Below are 8,932 nucleotides of genomic sequence, written 5' to 3'. Positions count from 1 at the left end.
GGGATTTATGGGACCCCCTTGATAATTCACTTAGAATAAAACTCCTCCAGCAAGGCCCAACCTTGGTTTTAACATTTTCCACCTAAGCCTTTTTCCCTTGGGTTCTACAGACTCAAGGGTCATCTTTATTTTAAACCCCCGGGCCAGTGCTCCTCTTAGTGTTGGTCCGAACCGAGCCTCCTGCGGGGCCACCTCGGGAAAACTCGAGGGCTGGTTTTACTCGTAGCATGTCTCATCCGGTGTGCCCTGAGAACGAGATATGTGCAGCTCCTATCGGGATTTGTCGGCACAGTCGGGTGGTCTTGCTGGTCTTGTTTTACCATTGTCGAAAATTCTTGTAGCTGGGATTCCGAGTCTGATCGGGTCTTCCCGGGAGAAGGAATATCCTTTGTTGACCGTGAGAGCTTGTGATGGGCTAAGTTGGGACACCCATGCAGGGTATAAACTTTCGAGAGCCGTGCCCGTGGTTATGTGGCAGATGGGAATTTGTTAATATCCGGTTGTAGAGAACTTGACACTTGACTTAATTAAAATGAATGAACCGTGTGTGTAGCCGTGATGGTCTCTTTTCGGCGGAGTCCGGGAAGTGAACACAGTCTTGTGTTATGCTTGAACGTAAGTAGTTTCAGGATCACTTCTTGATCACTTCTCACGACTGTTTGCGTAGCTTCTCATCTTACTCTTATTTGCGCATGCTAGCCACCATATATGCTTATTACTTGCTGTAGCTCCACCTCACTGCCTTATCCTACCCATAAGCTTAAATAGTCTTGATCTCACGGGTGTGAGATTGCTGAGTCCTCGTGACTCACGGATACTTCCGAGTAGTTGCAGGTGCTAATGATACCAGTGCTGGTGACGCAACCGAGCTCAAGTGGGAGCTCGATGAAGATCTTGGTCGTTGTTATGTGTCTTTTCCGGATGATCAGTAGTGGAGCCTAGTTGGGACGATCGGGGATCTAGCATTTTGGGTTGTCTTCTTTTATTTTGGTTCTGTAGACGGACCTTGATTGTACTCTGGATGATGTATGTTTGACTTGTTATTTGTGTGAAGTGGCAATTTTAAGCCAACTCTTTATCCCTTTCTTATACAGTACAGGGGATTGTGTGAAGATTACCCCTCTTGCGACAAAACCACAATGCGGTTATGCCTCTAAGTCATGCCTGGACACGTGGGAGATATAGCCGCATCGTGGGTGTTACAGGGGGCGCGCGGCCACCCCCCGCGGGCTTCCCTCTCTCTCCCTTAGGCCCATGTTGACCCAATTCTAAAGGAAATATGCCCTAGAGGCAATAATAAAGTTGTTATTTATATTTCTTTACATCATGATAAATGTTTATTATTCATGTTAGAATTGTATTAACCGGAAACTTAGTACATGTGTGAATACATAGACAAACAAAGTGTCACTAGTATGCCTCTACTTGACTAGCTCGTTAATCAAAGATGGTTAAGTTTCCTAGCCATGGACAAAGAGTTGTCATTTGATAAACGGGGTCACATCATAAGAAAATGATGTGATCGACTTGACCCATCCGTTAGCTTAGCACTTTGATTGTTTAGTTTACTGCTATTGCTTTCTCCATAACTTATACATGTTCCTACGACTATGAGATTATGCAACTCCCGAATACCGGAGGAACACTTAGTGTGCTATCAAACATCACAATGTAACTGGGTGACTATAAAGATTCTCTACATGTGTCTCTGATGGTGCTTGTTGAGTTGGCATAGATAGAGATTAGGATTTGTCACTCCGTGTATCGGAGAGGTATCTCTGGGCCCTCTCGGTAATGCACATCACTATAAGCCTTGCATGCAATCTGACTAATGATTTAGTTGCGAGATGGTGCACTACGGAACGAGTAAACAGACTTGCCAGTAACGAGATTGAACTAGGTATTAAGATACCGATGATCGAATATCGGGCAAGTAACATACCGATGACAAAGGGAACAACATATGTTGTTATGTGGTTTGACCGATAAAGATCTTCATAGAATATGTAGGAACCAATATGAGCATCCAGGTTCCGCTATTGGTTATTGACCGGAGATGAGTCTCGGTCATGTCTACATAGTTCTCGAACCCGTAGGGTCCGCACGCTTAATGTTCGGTGACGATCGGCATTATGAGTTTTTTTTGTTTTGATGTACCGAAGGTAGTTCGGGGTCCCGAATACGATCATGGGCATGACGGGGAGTCTTGGAATGGTCAAGACATAAAGATCGATATATTGGAAGCCTATGTTTGGACATCGGAATGGTTCCAGATGAGTTCGGGCACTTACTGGAAGACCAGGAGGTTACCGGAACCCCCCGGGGAGTATATGGGCCTTATTGGGCCTTAGTGGAATAGAGGAGAGGAAGGCCAAGGAGGAGGGCACGCCCCCTAGCACAATCCGAATTGGGTGGGGGGGGGCAGCCTCCCCTTCCTTCCTTCTCTCTCTCCCTTCTCTCCTACTCCTACTAGGGAAAGGGGGGAATCCTACTCCCGGTGGGAGTAGGACTCCCGCTAGGGCGCGCCATAGAGAGGGCCGGCCCTCCCCTCCTCCCCTCCTTTATATATGGGGGAGGGGGGCACCCCATAGACACACAATTTGATCTCTTACACGTGCGTGGTGCCCCCCTCCACAGATTTCCACCTTGGTTGTATCATTGTAGTACTTAGGTGAAGCCTTGCGTCGGTAACTTCATCATCACCGTCATCACGCCGTTGTGCTGACGAAGCTCTCCCCTGACACTCAGCTGGATCTAGAGTTCATGGGACATCACCAAGATAAACGTGTGCAGATCGCGGAGGTGCCGTACCTTCGGAGCTAGGATCGGTCAGATCGTGAAGACGTACGACTACATCAACCGCATTGTCATAACGCTCCCGCTTATGGTCTATGAGAGTATGTATACAACACTCTCCCCTCTCGTTGCTTTGCATCACCTAGATGGATCTTGCGTGTGCATAGGATTTTTTTGAAATTACTGCGTTACCCTACATTGGCATCCGAGCCAGGTCTATGCGTAGATGTTATATGCACGAGTAGAACACAAAGGAGTTGTGGGCGTGGTATATACAAATTGCTTGCCGTCACTAGTTGATTCTTGATTCAACGGTATTGTTGGATGAAGCGGCTCAAACCGACATTACGCGTACACTTATGCGAGACTGGTTCTAGCGACATGCTTCGGACAAAGGTGGCTGGTAGGTGTCAGTTTCTCCAACTTTAGTTGAATCGGATTCAATGAACAGGGTTCTTTATGAAGATAAAAAAGAAATCACTATACCGCGTTGTGGTTTTTGATGAGTAGGTAAGAACGGTTCTTGCTCAGTCCGTAGCAGCCACATAAAACTTGCGACAACAAAGTATAGGACGGCTAACTTGTTTTTGCAGGGCATGTTGTGATGTGATATGGTCAATACATGATGCTAAATTTTATCGTATGAGATGATCATGTTTCGTAACAGAGTTATCGGCAACTGGCAGGAGCTATATGGTTGTCGCTTTATCGTATGAAATGCAATCGCCATGTAATTGCTTTACTTTATCACTAAGAGGTAGTGATAGTCGTAGAAGCAATAGTTGTCGAGACGACAACGATGCTTCAATGGAGATCAAGGTGTCAAGCCGGTGACGATGGTGATCATGATGGTGCTTTGGAGATGGAGATCAAAGGCATAAGATGATGATGGCCATATCATATCACTTATATTGATTGCATGTGATCTTTCTCCTTTATGCATATTATTTTACTCAGTTCGGTGGTAGCATTATAAGATAATTTCTCACTAAATTTCAAGGTATAAGTGTTCTTCCTGAGTATGCACCGTTGCTATAGTTCATCGTGCCGAGACACCACGTGATGATTGGGTGTGATAAGCGCTACGTTCACATACAAAGGGTGCAAGCCAGTTTTGCACATGCAGAATACTCGTGTTAAACTTGACGAGCCTAGCATATGCAGATATGGCCTCGGAACACTGAGACCGAAAGATCGAGCGTGGATCATATAGTAGATATGATCAACATAGTGATGTTCACCATTGAAAACTACTCCATCTCATGTGATGATCGAAGATGGTTTAGTTGATATGGATCACGTGATCACTTAGATGATTAGAGGGATGTCTATCTAAGTGGGAGTTCTTAAGTAATTTGACTAATTGAACTTTAATTTATCATGAACTTAGTACCTAATAGTATTTTGCATGTCTATGTTGTTGTAGATAGATGGCCCGTGTCGTTGTTCCATTGAATTTTAATGTGTTCCTAGAGAAAGCTAAGTTGAGAGATGATGGTAGCAATTAGACGGACTGGGTCCGTAACTTGAGGATTATCCTCATTGCTGCACAGAAGAATTACGTCCTTGGAGCACCGCTAGGTGAAAAACCCGCTGCAGGAGAAACGCCAGATGTTATGAACACCTGGCAAAGCAAAGCTGATGACTACTCGATAGTTTAGTGTGCCATGCTTTACGGCTTAGAACCGGGACTTCAATGATGTTTTGAACATCATGGAGCATATGAGATGTTCTAGGAGTTGAAGTTAATATTTCAAGCAAATGCCCGGATTGAGATATGAAGTCTCCAATATGTTCTACAGCTGCAAAATGGAGGAGAATAGTTCTGTCAGTGAAATATACTCAGAATGCCTGGGTACCCCAACCACTTGACTCAGCTGGGAGTTAATCTTCCTGACGATAGTGTAATTGATAGAGTTCTTCAATCACTGCCACCGAGCTACAAGAGCTTCTTGATTAACTATAATATGGAAGGGAATGATAAGACGATTCTCGAGCTCTTCGCAATGCTAAAGGCTACGGAGGTAGAAATCAAGAAGGAGCATCAAGTGTTGATGGTCAACAAGACCACCAGTTTCAAGAAAAAGGGTAAAGGGAAGAAGGGGGACTTCAAGAAGAATGGCAAGCATGTTGTTGCTCAAGTGAAGAAGCCAAAGTCTGGACCTAAGCTTGAGACAGAGTGCGTCTACTACAAAGGAACTGGTCACTGGAAGCGGAACTGCCCCAAGTATTTGGCGGAGAAAAAGGATGGCAAAGTGAAAGGTATATTTGATATACATGTTATTGATGTGTACCTTACTAATGCTCGCAGTAGTGCCTGGGTATTTGATACTGCTTCTGTTGCTAATATTTGCAACTCGAAACAGGGGCTACAGATTAAGCAAAGATGATGCACGTGGGAAATGGTTCCAAAGTCGATGTGATCGCCGTCGGCACGCTACCTCTACATCTACCTTTGGGATTAGTTTTACACCTAAATAATTGTTATTTGGTGCCAGCGTTGAGTATGAACATTATATCTTCATCTTGTTTGATGCGGGACGATTATTCATTTAAATCAGTGAATAATGGTTGTTCTATTTATATGAATAATATCTTTTATGGTCATGCACCCTTGATGAGTGGTCTGTTTTTACTAAATCTTGATAGTAGTGATACACATGTTCATAGTATTGAAGCCAAAAGATATAAGTTTAATAATGATAGTGCAACTTATTTGTGGCACTGCCGTTTATGTCATATTGGTATAAAGCGCATGAAGAAATTCCATACTGATGGACTTTTGGAATCACTTGATTATGAATCACTCGATGCTTGCGAACCATGCCTCATGCAATGGAGCGAGCAACAGACTTGTTGGAAATAATACATACTGGTGTATGTGGACCGATGCGTGTTGACGCTCGTGGCGGGTATCGTTATTTTCTTACCTTCACAGATGATTTGAGCATATATGGGTATATCTACTTGATGAAACATAAATCTGAAACATTTGAAGAGTTCAAAGAATTTTAGAGTGAAGTGGAAAATCATCGTAACAAGAAAATTAAGTTTCTGCGATGTGATCATGGAGGTGAATATTTGAGTTATGAGTTTGGTCTTCATTTGAAACAATGCAAATAGTTTCGCAACTCATGTCACCCGGAACACCACAACGTAATGGTGTGTCCGAACATCGTAACTGAACTTTATTAGATATGGTGCGACCTATGATGTATCTTACAGATTTACCGCTATCGTTTTGGGGTTATGCTTTAGAGACAGCTGCATTCACGTTAAATAGGGCACTATCGAAATCCATTGAGACGACGCCTTAGGAACTGTGGTTTGGGAAGAAACCCAAGTTGTCGTTTCTTAATGTTTGGGGCTGCGATGCTTATGTGAAAAAACTTCAACCTGATAAGCTCGAACCCAAATTGGAGAAATGTGTCTTCATAGGATACCCAAAGGAGACTGTTGGGTACACCTTCTATCACAGATCCGAATGCAAGATATTCATTGCTAAGAATGGATCCTTTATAGAGAAGGAGTTTCTCTCGAAAGAATTGAGTTTGAGGAAAGTAGAACTTGAGGAGGTAATTGTACCTACACCCTTATTGGAAAGTAGTTAATCATAGAAATCAGTTCTAGTGATTTCTACACCAGTAAGTGAGGAAGCTAATGATGATGATCATGAAACTTCTGATCAAGTTACTACCGAACCTCATAGGTCAACCAGAGTAAGATCTGCACCAGAGTGTTACTTGAACATGACGAACCTATGAACTATGAGGAAGCGATGATGAGCCCAGATTCCGCAAAATGGCTTGAGGCCATGAAATCTGAGATGGGATCCATGCATGAGAACAAAGTGTGGACTTTGGTTGACTTGCCCGATGATCGGGAAGCCATAGAGAATAAATGGATCTTCAAGAAGAAGACTGACGCTGACCATGATATTAATGTCTACAAAGCTCGATGAGGGAGTCCTAAACTAAGGGGTCCTTGGGCGTCCGACCTGTTGGACATGGGCCGGACTGATGGGCTATGAAGATACAAGACAGAACACTCTCACCCGTGTCTGGATATGACTCTCCTTGGCGTGGATGGCAAGCTTGGCATTCGGATATGAAGATTCCTTTCTCTGTAACCGACTTTGTACAACCCTAGTCCCCTCTAGTGTCTATATAAACCGGAGGGTTTGGTCCGTAGAAACGATCATAATCATAACCATATAGGCTAGACTTCTAGGGTTTTAGCCATTACGATCTCGTGGTAGATCAACTCTTGTAACCCCCATACTCATCAATATTAATCAAGCATGACGTAGGGTATTACCTCCATCGAGAGGGCCCGAACCTGGGTAAAACTTCGTGTCCCTTGTCTCCTGTTACCATCAACCTTAGACGCACAGTTCGGGACCCCCTACCCGAGATCCGCCGGTTTGGACAGCGAAATTGGTGCTTTCATTAAGAGTTCCACTGTGTCACCGTCAGAAGGTTTGATGGCTTCATCCATCATCTGCAACGATGCTTCCCTAGCAGAGATTTTTCTCCCCGGCCAGATGTTCATTTTCGGCGGCTTCGCACTACGGGCCAACTCACTTGGCCATCTAGAGCAGATCGACAGCTACGCCCCAGGTCCCCGATTAGTTATGGAAACCTAGATTATGTCGCTGATATCCGAGGGGACTTGATCTTCCAAGGATTCACGACCCCAACCTCCGCTCTGGCCTTAGAGCCGGAGCACCTCGCCAGTACCGAAGACGGGATTTCTAAACCCGCCGGACTATCTGTGGCCAGTAGGCCCAGTACAGGAGAGCTGTAGGAAGCAGTGTCACCGACATCCATCACCAAGCCGGACTCTTCCCCGGACACCGGCTCCGAACTCTCGGAATCAGCATCGTGTGAGCTCGGCCAAGGAATTCCCTTCCTGCCATACTCCACGAATTCTTCTCTCCCTCAACAAACCTCTCCTTTAAGCGAGGCTCTGGACTTGATGCGATCCCTCGTGATTACGGAGGAGGAACGTTCAAACTACGCCCAGCCTGGACTAGGGGTTGGGAGCGGGGAATTTTACGTCCCACCCACCACCCACTTCATCGCCATAGTAGAGGACTTAACTGGCAAGCTCGATTATGGTTCCGAAGACATCGATGGTATGGACGACGATGCCGGAGACGAGCACGCCGAAAACCTGCCGTTTACCGGGCGCTGGTCGGCCACCTCTTTGTATGACGTGTACATGGTGGATGCACCCAAGGAGGGTGACAGCGATAAAGAGAAAAATCGAGTAGAGGATAAACCTCCCGAGATACAACAAAAGCTCTGACGACGCCGCTCTAAATCAAGTTGCAGCAAAGACAACAATACCGGCACGGGAGACAATAACACCCCGGATGATGCCGAAGACCAAGAAAACCCCGTCGAGCAAAACTCCGAACAAGACAATTGGGAGGATGGGCGAGTTAGCCCCGACGAACAGGCGGCAAACGAAGACTCGGAGGACAGTAATTATCTTCCACCCTCCGAGGATGAGGTGAGCCTCGGCGACGAAGACTTTATCGTGCCTGAGGAACCTCTCGAGCAGGAGCGCTTTAAGAAATGCCTAATAGCCACTGCAAGGAGCCTGAAAAAGAAGCAGCAGCAGCTTCAAGCAATCAAGATCTGCTCAACGATAGATGGACTGATGTCCTGGCAGCAGAAGAATACAGCCTCGAGCGCCCAACCAAAAGTTACCCGAAGTGTAAACCGCTACCTCAATTCGATGACGAGGCACTTGAGCCCGTTCCATCAGCGCGTAATGCGGGTGATCGACCACCACGTGGCCGGGACAAAATAACAACTCGAGCCAAACATCGACCCGTCCTACCTTGCCATAAAGACAGAGACAAAACTGCTCAAGGATGCACGTATGACCTGTGGCAGGACCTGAAGAATAAAGCAGGTCCGGCTTGATCGATATATGGATCGCAGGGGCGTGCCCCGACGCGCCATGATGGCTATCAAGCCGAACATGGCAAGCACAATCACGTCTGAGCCGAAAGCCGCAGACGGACTCCATCCGAACTACGTCACGATCTGGCCCGATATAGAGGCGCCGCACACCCTCTCTGCTTCACTGATGAAGTAATGGAACATGAATTCCCAGAAGGGTT

Source organism: Triticum urartu, chromosome 4 (genome assembly GCF_003073215.2).
Source record: "Triticum urartu cultivar G1812 chromosome 4, Tu2.1, whole genome shotgun sequence".
Lineage (NCBI taxonomy): Eukaryota > Viridiplantae > Streptophyta > Magnoliopsida > Poales > Poaceae > Triticum > Triticum urartu.
This window is presented reverse-complemented; position numbering follows the sequence as displayed.